Source organism: Pleurodeles waltl, chromosome 6 (genome assembly GCF_031143425.1).
Source record: "Pleurodeles waltl isolate 20211129_DDA chromosome 6, aPleWal1.hap1.20221129, whole genome shotgun sequence".
NCBI lineage: Eukaryota > Metazoa > Chordata > Amphibia > Caudata > Salamandridae > Pleurodeles > Pleurodeles waltl.
Genome location: NC_090445.1, coordinates 54,192,065 through 54,207,066, shown reverse-complemented (window position 1 = coordinate 54,207,066; position 15,002 = coordinate 54,192,065). Strand labels below are relative to the sequence as shown.

Here is a 15,002-nt window from a genome sequence, read left to right as displayed (position 1 = left end):
TGAGACAGGATCTTTAGAGGACCTCCTTTCTTCTTGTCCTCCAGCTGGTGGTTGAAGGAGCTGGGGCAGCTCCCAGAGCCTCCTACATCATCAAAAAATGAATGGTTCATATTTCGTTGTAATTTCTCTTTCACTGCACAAATCCATAAAGTGGCTTATACCTGATTTTTCTATCTACACCTGTTGCTCAAAGCTCTACCACTGCTTCCAGTACAGCTTCATAAGTCAGCACTACAGGCGGTAATACTTGGTTGCCTGGGCTATTGCAATTCAATCTATCTGCAACCTTATTAATTAAGTTTCAGTTAATTAAAAAATAGTCCTATCAGAGTATTACTTGGCATTCCCTCTCGCACCTTCATTTCATGACAACTTTGTGCGCTGCATTGGTTCCCAGTGCAGAATTGTTAAAGCACTTTTTATCTGCCATAAGGCTCGCGTTTGCAAGGGCCCTACAACATTAGGATGCGTATTACTCCTTACCAGACTTGCTGGTCAGCTTCTGGATTTGTGATCAGTATTGCTAGAATAAACAAGCTTTGGCAAAGCCAATAGGTAGGAACTTGGTTTTGTGAATGTTTTGAGCCATGCTGTACAGCAAAACGACTGCTGTGCCGCATGACTAAAATTAGAGGGAAAAAAGCACATCACTGTGTCATAGTGATTTTCTTTATTTACTTTCGGCCATGCTGCACAGCAGCTCTACGAACTAGTTAGATCACATTGACATAGTCAAAAGCTGTTACATAGGCGAGACGTGTTGGCTTTGCCATGTTTATTCAAAACAGTTTTAAGCGTTCCACATCCTAGCACGTTTAATCCCAGCTTCCTGAGCAGTGCTGCGCCATGATGCCTTTTCTACATCTAGAAGCGCTTTATAGAATAAGTAATGTAGCACGAGTGATCTTAATCTCTGAACGGAGTAATGGGATCCCTCGGTCAGACGGCACTTTTCAGCATTGTTAGTAAATACTGGAAAGATAGCTCAGCGAGCTGGGAATACGAGGTTCGAATCCCGGCAAGACGGGTTTAGCCCTTATCTGATAAAGACTGATAGAAAGAGAGTCAATTTTATGATGGAGTGAAAATAACCTGTGTGTACAAATATCTCATTAAAGCACTTTGACAAATGATGAATGTACTGCCCCCCCTTCACCCACCCATTGCCCCTAAAATCAGTCAAAATGAAACAAAGGAAGCCGTTGGACTGCCACAGCTGGCTGACAATGGTCAATTACCTTAGCCCCGTAGCGGACTCTGGCACTCACGACTCAAAGTCATGACATATTACACTTATGTAAATAAAAGCATGTGTGGTAGGGCAAAAAAAGGAAAGAAATACTACCCGGATCACATTGAGCGCTGCGGGTGGGCACTGATTACATTGAGTCAATCTATGCTTGGTCCCAGCTCCACAGCAAGCATCAGAAGTGACATTTCGGCTTTACTGGTGAATTAAGACAGCTGTAAAGAAGAGCAAAGCAGAAGTAGACAAATGGTAAGCAATGTGCGGGCTTCCTGCCCTTATTATAAACAATAGGCTCTCGCAAGCGAGACCATACACTAATGCATTCTGTCACAGGGTCAACCCTAAAAAGGCCCCCCTGGGTGGGTGGTCCTTGTACTACCGTGCGCTCAGCCCTCCTGCGTTTTTCCATTACTAAATCTACGCTTAGGGCCCGCATACGCTTTTCACTTCGCGTGCGTTTTGTGTGTTTTTTTTATTTCTATTCTCAATGCATATCAGGTATATTTCCCTATTTACATTACACTTCCCTTGTTCCACATAGTGTCGTCCTCAGTAATTCAGAAGACACGACTATACCGTGGGGTAATTTCACACATTACTAGTTGTTTGCGATAGCAGTGTTGTCGGGTTTATCTCCGTATTTACACCTTACGGCCCTTGTTTAAAATCGTTTCGTCCTCTTTACGTCCGATAACACGACTATATCGTGGGGACAGATTCACACATTATTATATGTATGCAGTAACTTTGCTGCTTGGTTTCTCGCCCGTCGTCCTCAGTATTGCTGAAGACACGATCATTCCACGGTTTCAGCTCTTCCCGAGAGTTACTGTTTTTTGCGTTACTATTACTGTCCAGTCCTGCGCCACTGAGCATACCGCTCATACTCGGCGCTATTACTTCAACGCTTTTCTCCGGGGGGTTTTTCCTACACGAAAATACCAAGCCGCAGTTTTTAACATTACTGTATTAATTTTGGAGCCCTTATTTTCGAATTCACTTCCCTTAATATGACAGTTTATGAATGTGCCATTTTCTCTTACACTTTCTCACGTACTGTCTCTGTTTTTCTCATACCTGTATCCTTTTTATCCCAGGAGTTACCAAGGTCCTTAAAATTGTACTCACAGAAGCTACACTTTGGACAGGACTTCTTCCCTCAAAACCCTTTATTACTATTTGTGTGTAACACATTGGATTGGTTCTTCAAGTTACATTATTCCAACACAGGTAGTTATTTTCCAGTATATTTTTCTTTCCCTACATCTACCACCATTGTTTTTTTTACTTCCATATGTTGGCTTCATCTCGCCTTTCATGTTTTGACTTCGCTCTCACCTCGGTTCCTTAGGTACCATCGACACCTGCGTCTCATGGATGCTCATCTCATATACTAGCTATATAGGTAGGTGTCTTTGACCGGACATTGCTTCGTTTCTCGTCTCACCCCTTTCCACGTTTCTACGGCCCTTATAGTTACTACCCAGCCACTACAACACATTACCACGCACTAGCAGCACGCTTTTCCCGTTTGTATAATTATTAGATGTTAGTCAATACTCGCTCACTCCGTATATCGGCCATTTCACGTTTCACTTTTTCACAATATAGGAAAAACCACATCTCCTTATAACATAAGTCATTACTGCACGTTTCCACACAGGTTCGATATGCCATATCTGGGCACACATCACAGGTTTTCTTGGATAATTTTTGTCTTTCAGTATAACTATGCATGTACAAACTTATGATTTACAACTGTATGTTTTTTACAGCCTTGATAAAGTCACGGATGTGACGAAACACATGTTTGGCTGTGCCTGTTTGACTGCACTTCTACTTTTACGAAAATCTATTCCAATAAATCTGGAACACCAAGAAGAATACCAAACATTTATTTTCACAGTTTCTACATGCAAACTTTTAACTGTATTTTCTTCAATCGATACAGTGTATGTGAGTGCTGTGGTCACCACTGTTCTTTACTATCATTCCTCACAGCTTTGGAAGGATGTGTCTGAATTCAATTATCTGCTTTTTAGGAATAAACTCAAGACTCGGAGACTTGGACTCAAGATTTGCATGGCTTCTTTCTGATGTTTGCCTTTTTAGTTCTGTATAAGTCTTGGGACTCTCTAATAGCATATTTGCTGTGCTTTATAAATATTTCATTTATTTATCAGCAGTATGCTAAATATCCTCTGCACTTAACCTACCCTGTATCTCTTTGAGGAAAACATTCTAGATTCGCTTATCACGAATAAGCTGTTTGGTCTGAAATGAAATACCATTATGCGGTAAAAAAAAAACAAGATCAAAAAGAAAATGTACAGATACAATTTAACTGTTGGTGGGCCATCCTGAAAAGCAGAACTCTAAAAGGTTGCCTCTATTCAGATCTAATCTGAGAGCACTATTCAAGACAACCCTACATTGCATAAATCACACATTTGTTATTTGTTAGGTCCTTTAATGAGATAAGCAATGTTCTTAAAAGTTGGGATTAAATAATACTTTTTTGGTCAAGGTACACAAGGAGAAATTCATAAATCTGCACCAAGTTGCCATGATAACTGGTGTTACTGTTTTATAGTGCTGACCTAACGTGGGAGATTACTAGTTTGTTATTGTGTACTGTATTTTATGATTAGATGTGGTACAGTTGCTGTTGCTCTTGTTGTCTTCATGCCTGCACTCCTGGTTTGGGAAGCGTGTGGTTGCTGAGCACTGATCTGTGTTTTGATTGGCAGGTTGCTTGCCTTTGATTATCTGCTGTGATTTACTGGTTGCTGAGTGCTGATATTTGCTTCTTTCTGTTTCCCAGGTGAGGTGATTCTGGATCCTGACACTGCTCACCGATACCTCATCGTGTCTGAGGATAAGAAGAGTGTGAGACGTGGAACGAGAGATCATGACCCACCAAATATTCCGGAGAGATTTACTAGATATATCACTGTCCTAGGGAAGGAGAGTTTGAGATCAGGGAAGCATTACTGGGAAGTAGAAGTTGGTGACCAGACTGGTTGGGACCTAGGAGTATGTGATGAGTCTGTGAGCAGAAAGGCAAAGACCAGGCTATCACCTGAAAATGGATTCTGGACAGTGTGGCTCAAGGATGGAGAATATAAAGCTCTCATCCACCCGTTGACCACCATCCTGAAACCCCAAGTGCCACTCAGGGTTGTGGGCCTATTCCTCGACTATGAAGCAGGCAGTTTTTCAGTGTACAATGTACAGGACAGATGTCTGCTCTTTACCTTCTCTGCAGCCTCCTTCCCCCGTTCACTGCGGCCACTCTTCAGCCCTCACCACAACTACCAAAAAGGAAATTCGGGAGAGCTGATGAAGCTCAGTTGTTGTGGGGGCATTGCTGCAATGCTTGGTTAGAAAACAGTGAAGACCACCTTCACTGCAGAATTAATATTTCTTTTTGTCAGGTGTCGAAACTAAGATCAGTGTCCTTGTTCCAAGGCCAAAATTATCAAATTTGAATAATGGTAATCATAAAAGCTGTTTCTTAAATTAAGAAGTAGGACGCATAGAACGAGCAGTTTCATCATTCCATTGTTCAACTATTGTGCTTTTTAATATTAATCAGAACATATTTTATAATAAGGAAAATACATTAAGGATGTATTGACATCTGACAAAGACAGTTCTGAAGGTAGGTTTTCTAAAGTGGAACTGCTGGGAAGTAAACATGGAGACGTATTCCATATTTCTCCCTATAAAACATGTTTAACAGATGTACACTTTTGTCTTGCTTTCCCATTCCACCTTCCCCTCCTTCAGGAATAACAGAGGAGCTGCTCAGCAGAGTCCTTTTGGTATTGTGCACCCACCTTGTTGTCAAAAGGGAGATAATCTGACATTGTACTTAAATTAAAGTGTAACGTCACCGGGCAGAAAGTCAGAAATGTTAGCCCAGTCCAAGCCATCATCAAGGTCTTAATGCATCCTTCTGTATTTCTTTGTTTTGCTCCACCCTACAATATGTGGGAGAGGAAGGTGTGTGTCAAACCCCCCTCTGTAGACATTCCCCTGACTAGCTTTCCACCAAATAATGTCCCCCTCCCAATTGAATAATTTGTAGAATCTGTGGAAACCGGCTGGAGTTATTTCTGGAACCCGGGAATCCCAGCCTAAGCCTTTTCAATGATTTGAACCACAAAACAATACGGAAAAATGCATTTCTCAAACAAATACACAATATTTTATTTCATTTGCAAACAAATACAACAACAAAAAATCTAAATTTTAGTAGGAAGGTTGGAGGTTTTCTAAATTCAGTCGAGGCCGCTCATCATCCACGCTGTATCTTGTTTGATGCGCTTGTGGTGCTCCCACAAATCAATATGATGATACACATTTGATATTTGTACTCCAATTGCAAATTCCTTCACAGAACATTTTAAAATGTCCAGTTATACATCTTGCTTCTTCATATACACTTTATTAAGCTGTTAATATAATTTAATTTTCTAATCAGTCACAGCCCACCAAAGTAGGCTTTGTAGACCCACAGGTGTCCTCATACCACATGTTAAGAACCACTGATCCAAAGGATGGTTACAGAACCCGAGGATTAGTGTAGTATTCTCTTTCACCTGTGTGATGTGGCACAAGTACAGACCTTGTGAGTAGGATGATGTTCTATGGTGAGGGTGCCTTAGTGCTTCCTGGTGTGGTACTAGGTGCAATGCAGGTTTGCATTTGTGTGATACTGTATATGTTGCTACGTTTACTGTATATGGGTGCTCCCTTTTTGGATTGTGCAGTTGAAGAAAGGTCTTTAGATGGTCTACATATAAGTGCTGAGTGACCAAAAAACAAGTGTTCACAGGACAGATTCAAGAACTGAAACACACTTAGAAGGAGATGAGTATTCATAGGACAATCAACTGAGATGCAAAAATGTTTATAGCTATAGGGTGATGGTGGGAGAGTTAGAGGGGATGGGTAAAAAGTTTAGAATTTATAAATTAGTAGTTAATGCTCAGAATATACCCTCCTAATATAAATTGTCGTAATGAAATGAGAAAAGGAATACATCCTAGGTTAAGGCAATGGCAGAGTATGGCCAGTGGATGGAAGGCAGTACTAGGCGCTATGAAATTGGTGAGGCAGAACAGTCGCCATCTCTTATAGCATTTTAAGTTTTCTTGTTATTCTAAGGTGGTTGAGAAGGAATGTAAAAGGGGTGGAGAAAAACATTTCAAAACATCCTTCATCATAGTATAATATTGGGCACTGAGAGGTCATACATAGCCTTTGTAACTGGTGTTTTCAGAAAAGTTAGATTTTTCACAGCAAATGTGACATCTCTCAGTATACAAATAAGGTGACATTTACCCACACACAACATCTATCAGATACACCAGTAGCTTCTAAAGGTTTGACTTCTGTGGACCCCCACTTTATCATTACTGGAACCCAGGGACCCCCAGTGAATCATTTTTCGAATCCGGGGACCCCCACTGAGTCATTACTAGAAGCCATGGACCCCAGCCTAAACACAGCCAATGATATGAAATGCAAAACAATACACACAAAATACAGAAATAAGCATTCTTCATTCCAATACACAAATGATAACACATTTTTATTTAAGTTGTAAACACAGATTAATCAAATAAATCATTTTAATAAGGTTGGAGCTTTTCTATATTCAATTAAAGCCACACATTGTCCATACTATATTCTGTGTATGCACTGCTCCCACACATCAATCTGAGGATTCTAATTTAATTTTTAGCATCCAGTTTCAAATATCTTGACATTTACAGTACGGTTAAAAATTTTCATTTTTACATTTAGAAAACTTTATTTGTTATACATGTTCTTAATCTGTTAATATTTATTTTTTTAAGCAGTTGCGGACCCCCTGAGGAGGCTTTGCGGACCCCAGGGGTCCCTTCACCACTGAGACACAGCACATGTAGCCGGACTGTTAGATATCCTCCCCCCCCCCACTCCCACCCTGGAAACAGGCGCCTCATAGACCGCAGGAGTACAAACTGTGCACCCAGAGAACCAGCAAAGCATGAGCATTGTCAGTGGAAGCTACCCTCGGGGATACAGATTAAATGCAGCACACGCAGGAGCATTGCAACCTACTCTCTCTCCATATAGCAGAATATAGTCAAATCTAGAGAGATTTATCAAGAAGTGTCTTATAAAGTCTGTTATTTGGGATAATTACTTTGCTACCTCTATAGGTGAACACTGGAATTCTAGTTGGTGAATCTTACATGTGCTATTTGATACTGGTACTCATTCCCTCTGGAAGGGGGTATATTAATGGCTGCACTCCATCTGACCTGTGATCTCCCTGAAGAGAGGTGTGCTGCCAACAGCCTTTGGTTAACTTTCAGTTAAGCTTTTCTAAATGCACAGCAGATAACGACAGATGAGCACTTTTGTTATTGTAAACCATTATTGTATGATACAAGGGGAAAGCGCCTTTAGGCTGGGTCTCAGACATTAAGCTGGGTGGTAGCAAAATCTGTGGAGAATTTGGAAAGCCCTCCGATGGAGGATTCTTTGTTGGTTTAGAATTATGACTGCCACTTTATCCCTCTGTTACAAGTTATTCTGGTAGCATATTACCCAGGGATCGATATCCTCCAAAAGAGGATTTACAACTTCCGGGGGAAATCAATAGATTTACAGGTATTACCCATCACTACATCAGCCCCTGAGCTGGATAAATACAAACAAAAATTTTGAATTTTATAGAAGGGAACAAAGTGTGCTTCTTCTGATACATCACTGATATTAACATCATTTATTTCTAGTATTGTTTCAGGAGCGAATATGGTGGCCACAAGGACTGGAGTCCTACGAGATGTTGACGTCATGTGTTACTGGAGCAAGAAGAAGCTGAATCTGACAAAGGCTTCTCCTTGTTGTTATGTGCAGTCATACATTTGCTAATCAACTCACAGATCTATGTTGTCATAAGTAAGATGTTTGATCCAGATATGAGAAATGTATTGCATCTGATAAAGCTTGAATAACAAATACATTAATTCAAAATGGAGCCTGTTTGTATCCCTGTCATTCATAAAAGCCACAAGAAGCTATGCAACAGTTGGCAAATTCATAAAACCAGAATTACATAATGTCTTCATTACAGCATTATATTGCATGAGTTGGAAACCAAAGTAAATACCAACGAAGATGAAATACTGTTCTTCTAATTAAAACCCATGATCTCAATGAAAGAGGACCATTTCCTTTGACAGAAAATGACCCATAAAGGCCTAGGTCTGTTTCTCCCATGGGTGCTAGCATTTTTATGTGGAGCAGGCTATATTTCCTTCAATGGAAAATTATCAGTGATTGCCACAAAGAACCTTTCTTATACTGATGTAAAGGTAATTTTCTGCAGAAGAAAATTACTTTTGAATTTCATGATCCGTTTGTCACATGGACATCACTATGCACTTTTTTCCCATACAGATTTTCTCATTGTTCCCATGAAACAAAAGTGATGAGGATCAAAGTAGCATATACAACAGACCTACTGCAAAAAACAGAGTGGTATATGTTGATAAACGGTAACTGACCTAACAACAAAATATCAACTCTAAACAAAGTATCTAAAGATATCTGCTTAAATGTTTACTCCTTCTTAGGCTGTAGACTCTGGAGTTGTTAGCTGCGACATCTCAGCTGTCCAGATAATGCACGTTCATTACAACACAATTTCCCTTTCAATTTATGACACGTTCCACTCTCTGAAGGTAACCTTTTCCCTATCTAAATCGCCTTGCAGCAGAGAGTTTGACACTTGCTCAACAAGTGCAGTGACCGAGAATTATTCAACAGGTCAACTTTAATATTCCCGTCTAACACCTCATGAATCCACTCGTCCCATCCTTTGCTGACTGTTTCAGAAGCAGATATTGTGTTTATCAATAGCAGTTTTCTTCCATGACATCCCAATGCAAGACTGGATTTTAGAGATCTAGTAGATAACAATTGAGGGACAATAGTGCATCTGCATAGAAATCTACTGTGAACTTCATCCTGTTAATATTAGAAACACTGGAACCATATTCTGCAGGAGATGTCTGTCCAACCCTTCATGTCTGTCATTAAACAGTATAAGCAATTCACCTAAATGATCACATCATGTTCAATAGATCTAAAGAGGGAAAGCCAGTTGCGCTACCTCTAAACAGTAAAAGAGATTGAGCTTTGATGTCCTCTTATATTGTTATTTAGGAAATCGTGATAAGGTGATCTTTTCAACCTTGACAGCTCTCAAAGTTCAATTAATGACAGGTTATCTAAACAAATGTTTGCACCCACCCGCGCAATGCACCACAAAGGTCTATTCTTATCTATAGAAAAACATCCCTGGTGCACACTAAACTCTCCATTTTACTATTACAAAACAGCAAGACCAATTCATTATGGATAGTCACTCCTATATGACAGGAGTATCTCTATAGAGGTGGCCCCAAAGAATAATCTGTCAGCCATGGAAGAGTGTAAGAGTATGAAACTTGAGCAATGAACCTGCAGGTCAGGTAACACAAAACCTACCGCTTGCAGCATCACAATATAAGGGATCTCATTTTAAATATGCCGGCCTACTGGCTTTGCCATCACCACATTAATGAAACAATCAGATGTTGGGATTCACCATTAACACCAACTAAATTAATAACCACGTTTAAATGCATTAATTGTTGATATAAACATTACAGTATTCAACAATAATTGTCAGTTAAGTATTTAAATACGGCATTTCAAAAAGAAGCAGGTGTCGGTGTCTTTCTTCTACACTGCTCAGGCCACACAAGGCAAGCATAGGGCTTACCAGTAGGATCCCCTGCACTTCTCAGGGGACCCTACTGGTCATTCTTCTGCTGTTTCCACGTCTCAGGGTCTTTTTCACAGTCTCTCTCTTGTGTGGGTGTTTTTAAGTGGAGTGGACACTTCGAAGTACCCCTGGCCAATCATAGGATGCTACATCAACCCTCCACCTCTGTCCCAACCCTGCACAGCATTCTGGGACAATCTAACCTGGGGACGTCAAGTTTTCTCTGAAAAGAGTTCCTGTGAGGACCTCAGCTCCGCCCATAGCAGAAATCAATGACCGATCTCATCCCACCAAAATGTCAAAGGCAAGCCCCTACTGTATTGGCTGTAGATGTCTGGGCTTCCTTCTTTGTTCATAGGGCATGGACTGTCCTGCCCTGGTGCAGTGTGACAGGCTAATTATCAAATGCAGATTTTCTTCTCTACCCCTTCCTTCCCAGTTACTGAGCCAATCACTGATAATTGCTCATTTTCTTTGGGGGGGCCTTTGTTCGCTCAGCTGGGGAGCAGAATAATTATCTTGGCACAGTAGTAGAGACAAATGCCTGGAATCTGATTATGAGCTGAGCCAAAGAAATATGACAGTTCCTGAAGTCTCATAGGCCTTTGGTTTAGTGTACTAAGAACACCAAAATCATACTCTGTATGCATGTTTTACCCCTGTTTGACATCGTGCTCGATTGTGTAGGCCTAAATGAAGTGAAGCTCCATTTTAAGACAGGTTTTGCCTATATGTCTAAGACAGTGAATGCACTTCAGGTTTACAAGTAAACGCTTCTGACCTATCTGTGAGTGCTCACTAATATTATAAGGAACTACCCCAGGTCAGCACCAGTCCTTGCAGAGACACTTTTATGCCAGAGTACCTCTGCACACTTACAGGTCTGTGCAGTACAGTAGTCTCATGCGCAGTCCACACACCTGTGTGTACTCAGTTACCTTGAATTTAGCATGAGTTGGACTCCAGTAGTTAGACTCAACCACTGTAAAGGTCCAAAAAATGGGTAGTCATAAGCAAAAAATCCTGGTGGAGTAACCCATGTGATACAACTAGTAAAGCCAATAGGTCTGGCTTTATTAAACCAGTGCACTGTAAATCCAGGCATATATTCCTACTGTTTTCATTTGTTAGCACATAAAAGCCAGGCCTATTGGCCTTGCCAATGCTTGTTAATGTATTGTTGGGAGAACAGAGCTGTGCCTACCACAAATGTCAAACTCAAGAATGCAGGATTTGGAGTCTATGCACTTAACATGCTAATTTAAGCTTGCCCTGAATGTAAGGTAAATACGGGATAAAGAGCAGGGTCATTGTCAGATTGTATATATTTTTTCCAGTAGTGATGATGCATTCTATTATCATTCTCCTTTGCTGTGGCATGTAGCCATCGGATTATATTCTGTCTTCTCGTGTGTTTTCAATTCTATGTACAAATGATGTTTTAGTGGTACGATTTATAACAAACAACTTTCAATTGGTTTTGTTAATGTTTTGTAAGCAAAATTATTTTGTTTCAACCACTTCCTTTGTAAACAACTTTAAAAACCATTGTTTTCTCCAAATGTTTTATATCATAAAATGTAGGGCTTTTTTCTATTCAAGTTTTGGACTCTGTTCCCATTTACCCACTTTTGTGAAAGTTAATAAACTATGTTAATAATAAACAATTTTAATAACCACTAACCACACAGTCTGTCTACAATTTATTTTATTTTTAGAAAGCAAGTATGTAAAAGATGCCCGAAATAAGGTTTTGGTGTCTGTCCGTAGACTTGACATTACAATCAAACACACATTAAAGAGTACATAATAGCATGGTGGATTAAAATAACTGCTGTTGGAACATGACTCTAGTATTTAAATCCCATGTCTTTAAGTCTTGTAAAGAAACTTGCGGTTCCACAACAGATGTTCGTAGGATGATTGTACACCCAGATTAATGGTACATTTAGTTATACATTTCTTAGAAGTTTACTAGGATTGTTTATATGTCAACAAGAAGTTCACAATATAGAGACTTTGGGGGTCATTCCAACCCTGGCGGTCGGTGTTAAACCTGCGGCCAAACCGCAAACAGGCTGGCGGGAAAAAAAATGGAATTCCGACCCTGGCGGAAACCGCCAACAGAGACCGCCACATTACCACACCGCCCGCCACGGCGGCACAAACAAACAGCGCAGCGTTCACCGCCAACAGACAGGCGGGAGACAATGTACCGCCCACTGTATCACAACCTACCAATCCGCCACCTTTTCCGGGGCGGTAGCCCCGCCGACAAAAACACGGCGGAAACAGCCATTTCGAAGGTAAAACGCTCACGAGGAATCAGGACAGCATGGAACCCGAACTCCACATACTCCCAGCGATTGTGTTCCTACTCCTCTACCAGGAGCACGAACGCCGACGCAGAAGACAACGGTGAGTACTGCACCTACGACACAGGGGAGGGGGAGGAGAAAATATTACGGGTACACACATACGCGACACACCCACCCTCACCCTCACCCATACAACACACACATCAATGTGTACCAACACATCAGAGTGACACCTCCCAAACCCCCCGGAAGAATGCAAATACAAAAGGAAATGATTATGAAGATTGGAATATACTGTATTACTGGCAAAAAAATATAAATACACATCAAAAACTGTTATATACATAAATGTACAAGTCCGAGCATTGTAGCATGTATTGTCCGTGGACTACTGGGCCCAAATCACATGGGCAAAGCCCACACAAGATACCTGACTCCAATGGAGAGAACACTGCAGGGGCATCAGATAGCAAAACTACAGGCACCTCAGGGGGAAGGAAAGGGGGGGCACCTCAGCCAGATGAGTGTACGACGCCAGATCCACGAGGGGCCTCCATGGCCACTGTTCAATCCTGGGGAGTGCAAAGCCACGGTCTCTCAAGTCTCTACAGTGGGTGGGTTGCCCACTGGACCATCCTGGGGAGTGCAAAGCCACAGTCTCTCAAGTCTCTACAGTGGGTGGTTTGCCCACTGTTCAATCCTGGGGAGTGCAAAGCCACAGTCTCTCAAGTCTCTACAGTGGGTGGTTTGCCCACTGGACCATCCTGGGGAGTGCAAAGCTACAGTCTCACAAGTGGATAACAGTCTCCACTGGTTCTTGAGGGGGACTGGTGCCCAGACTGCTTCGTGCAGCCCTGCCCGACAAAGATGCGGGCCAGCCCCTGCCGCTCATGGTTTAGCGGTGCTTGAGATGAGGGGCCCAGTGCAGCGGTGCTTGAGACGGCGGTGCCCAGTGCAGCGGTGCTTGAGATGAAGGGCCCAGTTCAGCGGTGCTTGAGACGGCAGTGCCCAGTGCAGCGGTGCTTGAGATGAAGGGCCCAGTGCAGCAGTGCTTGAGACAGCGGTGCCCAGTGCAGCGGTGCTTGAGATGAAGGGCCCAGTTCAGCGGTGCTTGAGATGAAGGGCCCAGTGCAGCGGTGCTTGAGACGGCGGTGCCCAGTTCAGCGGATCTGGCCATGGCGTGGAGCTCATTTGCCACCTGTCCTGTGGCTGGCCGAGCCTTCCTGCCCATCTGTCCAGTGGCTGGCGGGGCCCTCCTGGGCTGCAGTGCCGGGCCTGTTGGTGGCCTCCTGCCCACCTGGGATGGGGCTGGCGGGGCCCTCCTGGCCAGCTGGGCTGATGGCGGTGTTGTTGGGCGTGCTGCCCTTCCCAGCCTTCCCTGATCGCCTGTGGCCCTTCCCCACCTTGGGTGGTGTGCCAGCTGTCTCCACACTTACTGCCGGAGCCATGGTAGGGGTTTTTGTGCCTGGTGTTTTCACCCTCTCGCGCCGGCCACTGCCTATCTTTGATTGTTTCTCCGGGGGTGAGCTGCCCGTGCCTTGGCTCCGTACTGAACTGGCTGCCCTGGAGGGTGGGGGACTCCATAGTCCATGGCAGACTGTCATGGCAGGGCCCGGTTTTGTCGTGGCTGAGGTGCTGACTGTAGTCCTATGACATGGACGGGGTGGGGGAGTTGGTGGAAAGAGGTTAAGTTTGGACAGGAAAAGCTTTTTAGGAGCAGTGGGACGGGTAGGTGTAGTGGGTATGGGAGTAGAGGAAGAGGATGTGGTTGTAGGAGTTTGAAGTCTGGTGTCTTTGGGTGCAGGTGCTTGGGCTGGAGGCTGTCGTGAGGTGGATGGCTGTTGGGTGGGTGGCTGCCTGCGTTTGTGTATCTTGGAAGAGGGGGTCACAGACACACTGGGAGAGGACACAGGGGACGTGTAAATGGTAGTGGGGGTGGTGACTGCACGTGTGCGGGGGGTTCTGGTGTGTGTGCTGGTGATGGACGTAGTGGCTGAATATGTTGTGCATGCAGGTGTGAGTGTAGACGTGACAGGGAGGGAGGAGGGAGACGAGGAGGAGTGGGACACAGTGGAGGCAGTGGGTGTTGGTATGTCTGTATGTGGATGTTGCTTGTGTGAATGCCTGTGTGATGTGTGGTGCTTATTTCTGGCTGAGCTTCCCTTGGGTGTTGAGGTGTGTGCAGGCTGGTCTGATGGTGTGTCTGGGATAGGCAGAGGTACAGGTGATAGGGTATGGGTGGAGGAAGTTGGAGGGGGGAGGCTAGAGACAGGGACAATGCCTGCCATCAGTGCTGAGGCCAGAGTGTTGAACGATCGCTGAAGGGCAGCCTGACCAGAATGAATGCCCTCCATGTATGCATTACTCTGGTGCACCTCTCTTTCGACACCCTGGATGGCATTCAAAATGGTAGACTGCCCAACAGTGAGCGTCCTCAGGAGGTCAATGACCTCCTCACTGAGGGCAGCAGGGGTGACTGGGGCAGGGCCTGAGGTGCCTGGGGCGAAGGAGATGCCCACCTTCCTGGGTGAGCGGGCACGGGGCAAACACTGAGGGGCTGCTGGGAGGGCGGTGCTGGTGCGCTGGGTGGTGGCTGTAC

At 43.5% G+C, this 15,002-nt stretch overlaps 1 pseudogene; it reads left to right on the top strand.

Moving 5' to 3' along the window:
* LOC138299182 (E3 ubiquitin-protein ligase TRIM39-like) overlaps positions 1-11,744 on the top strand; it is a 192,854-nt pseudogene extending 181,110 nt beyond the window's left edge.
* The last annotated feature ends 3,258 nt before the right edge of the window (positions 11,745-15,002 follow it).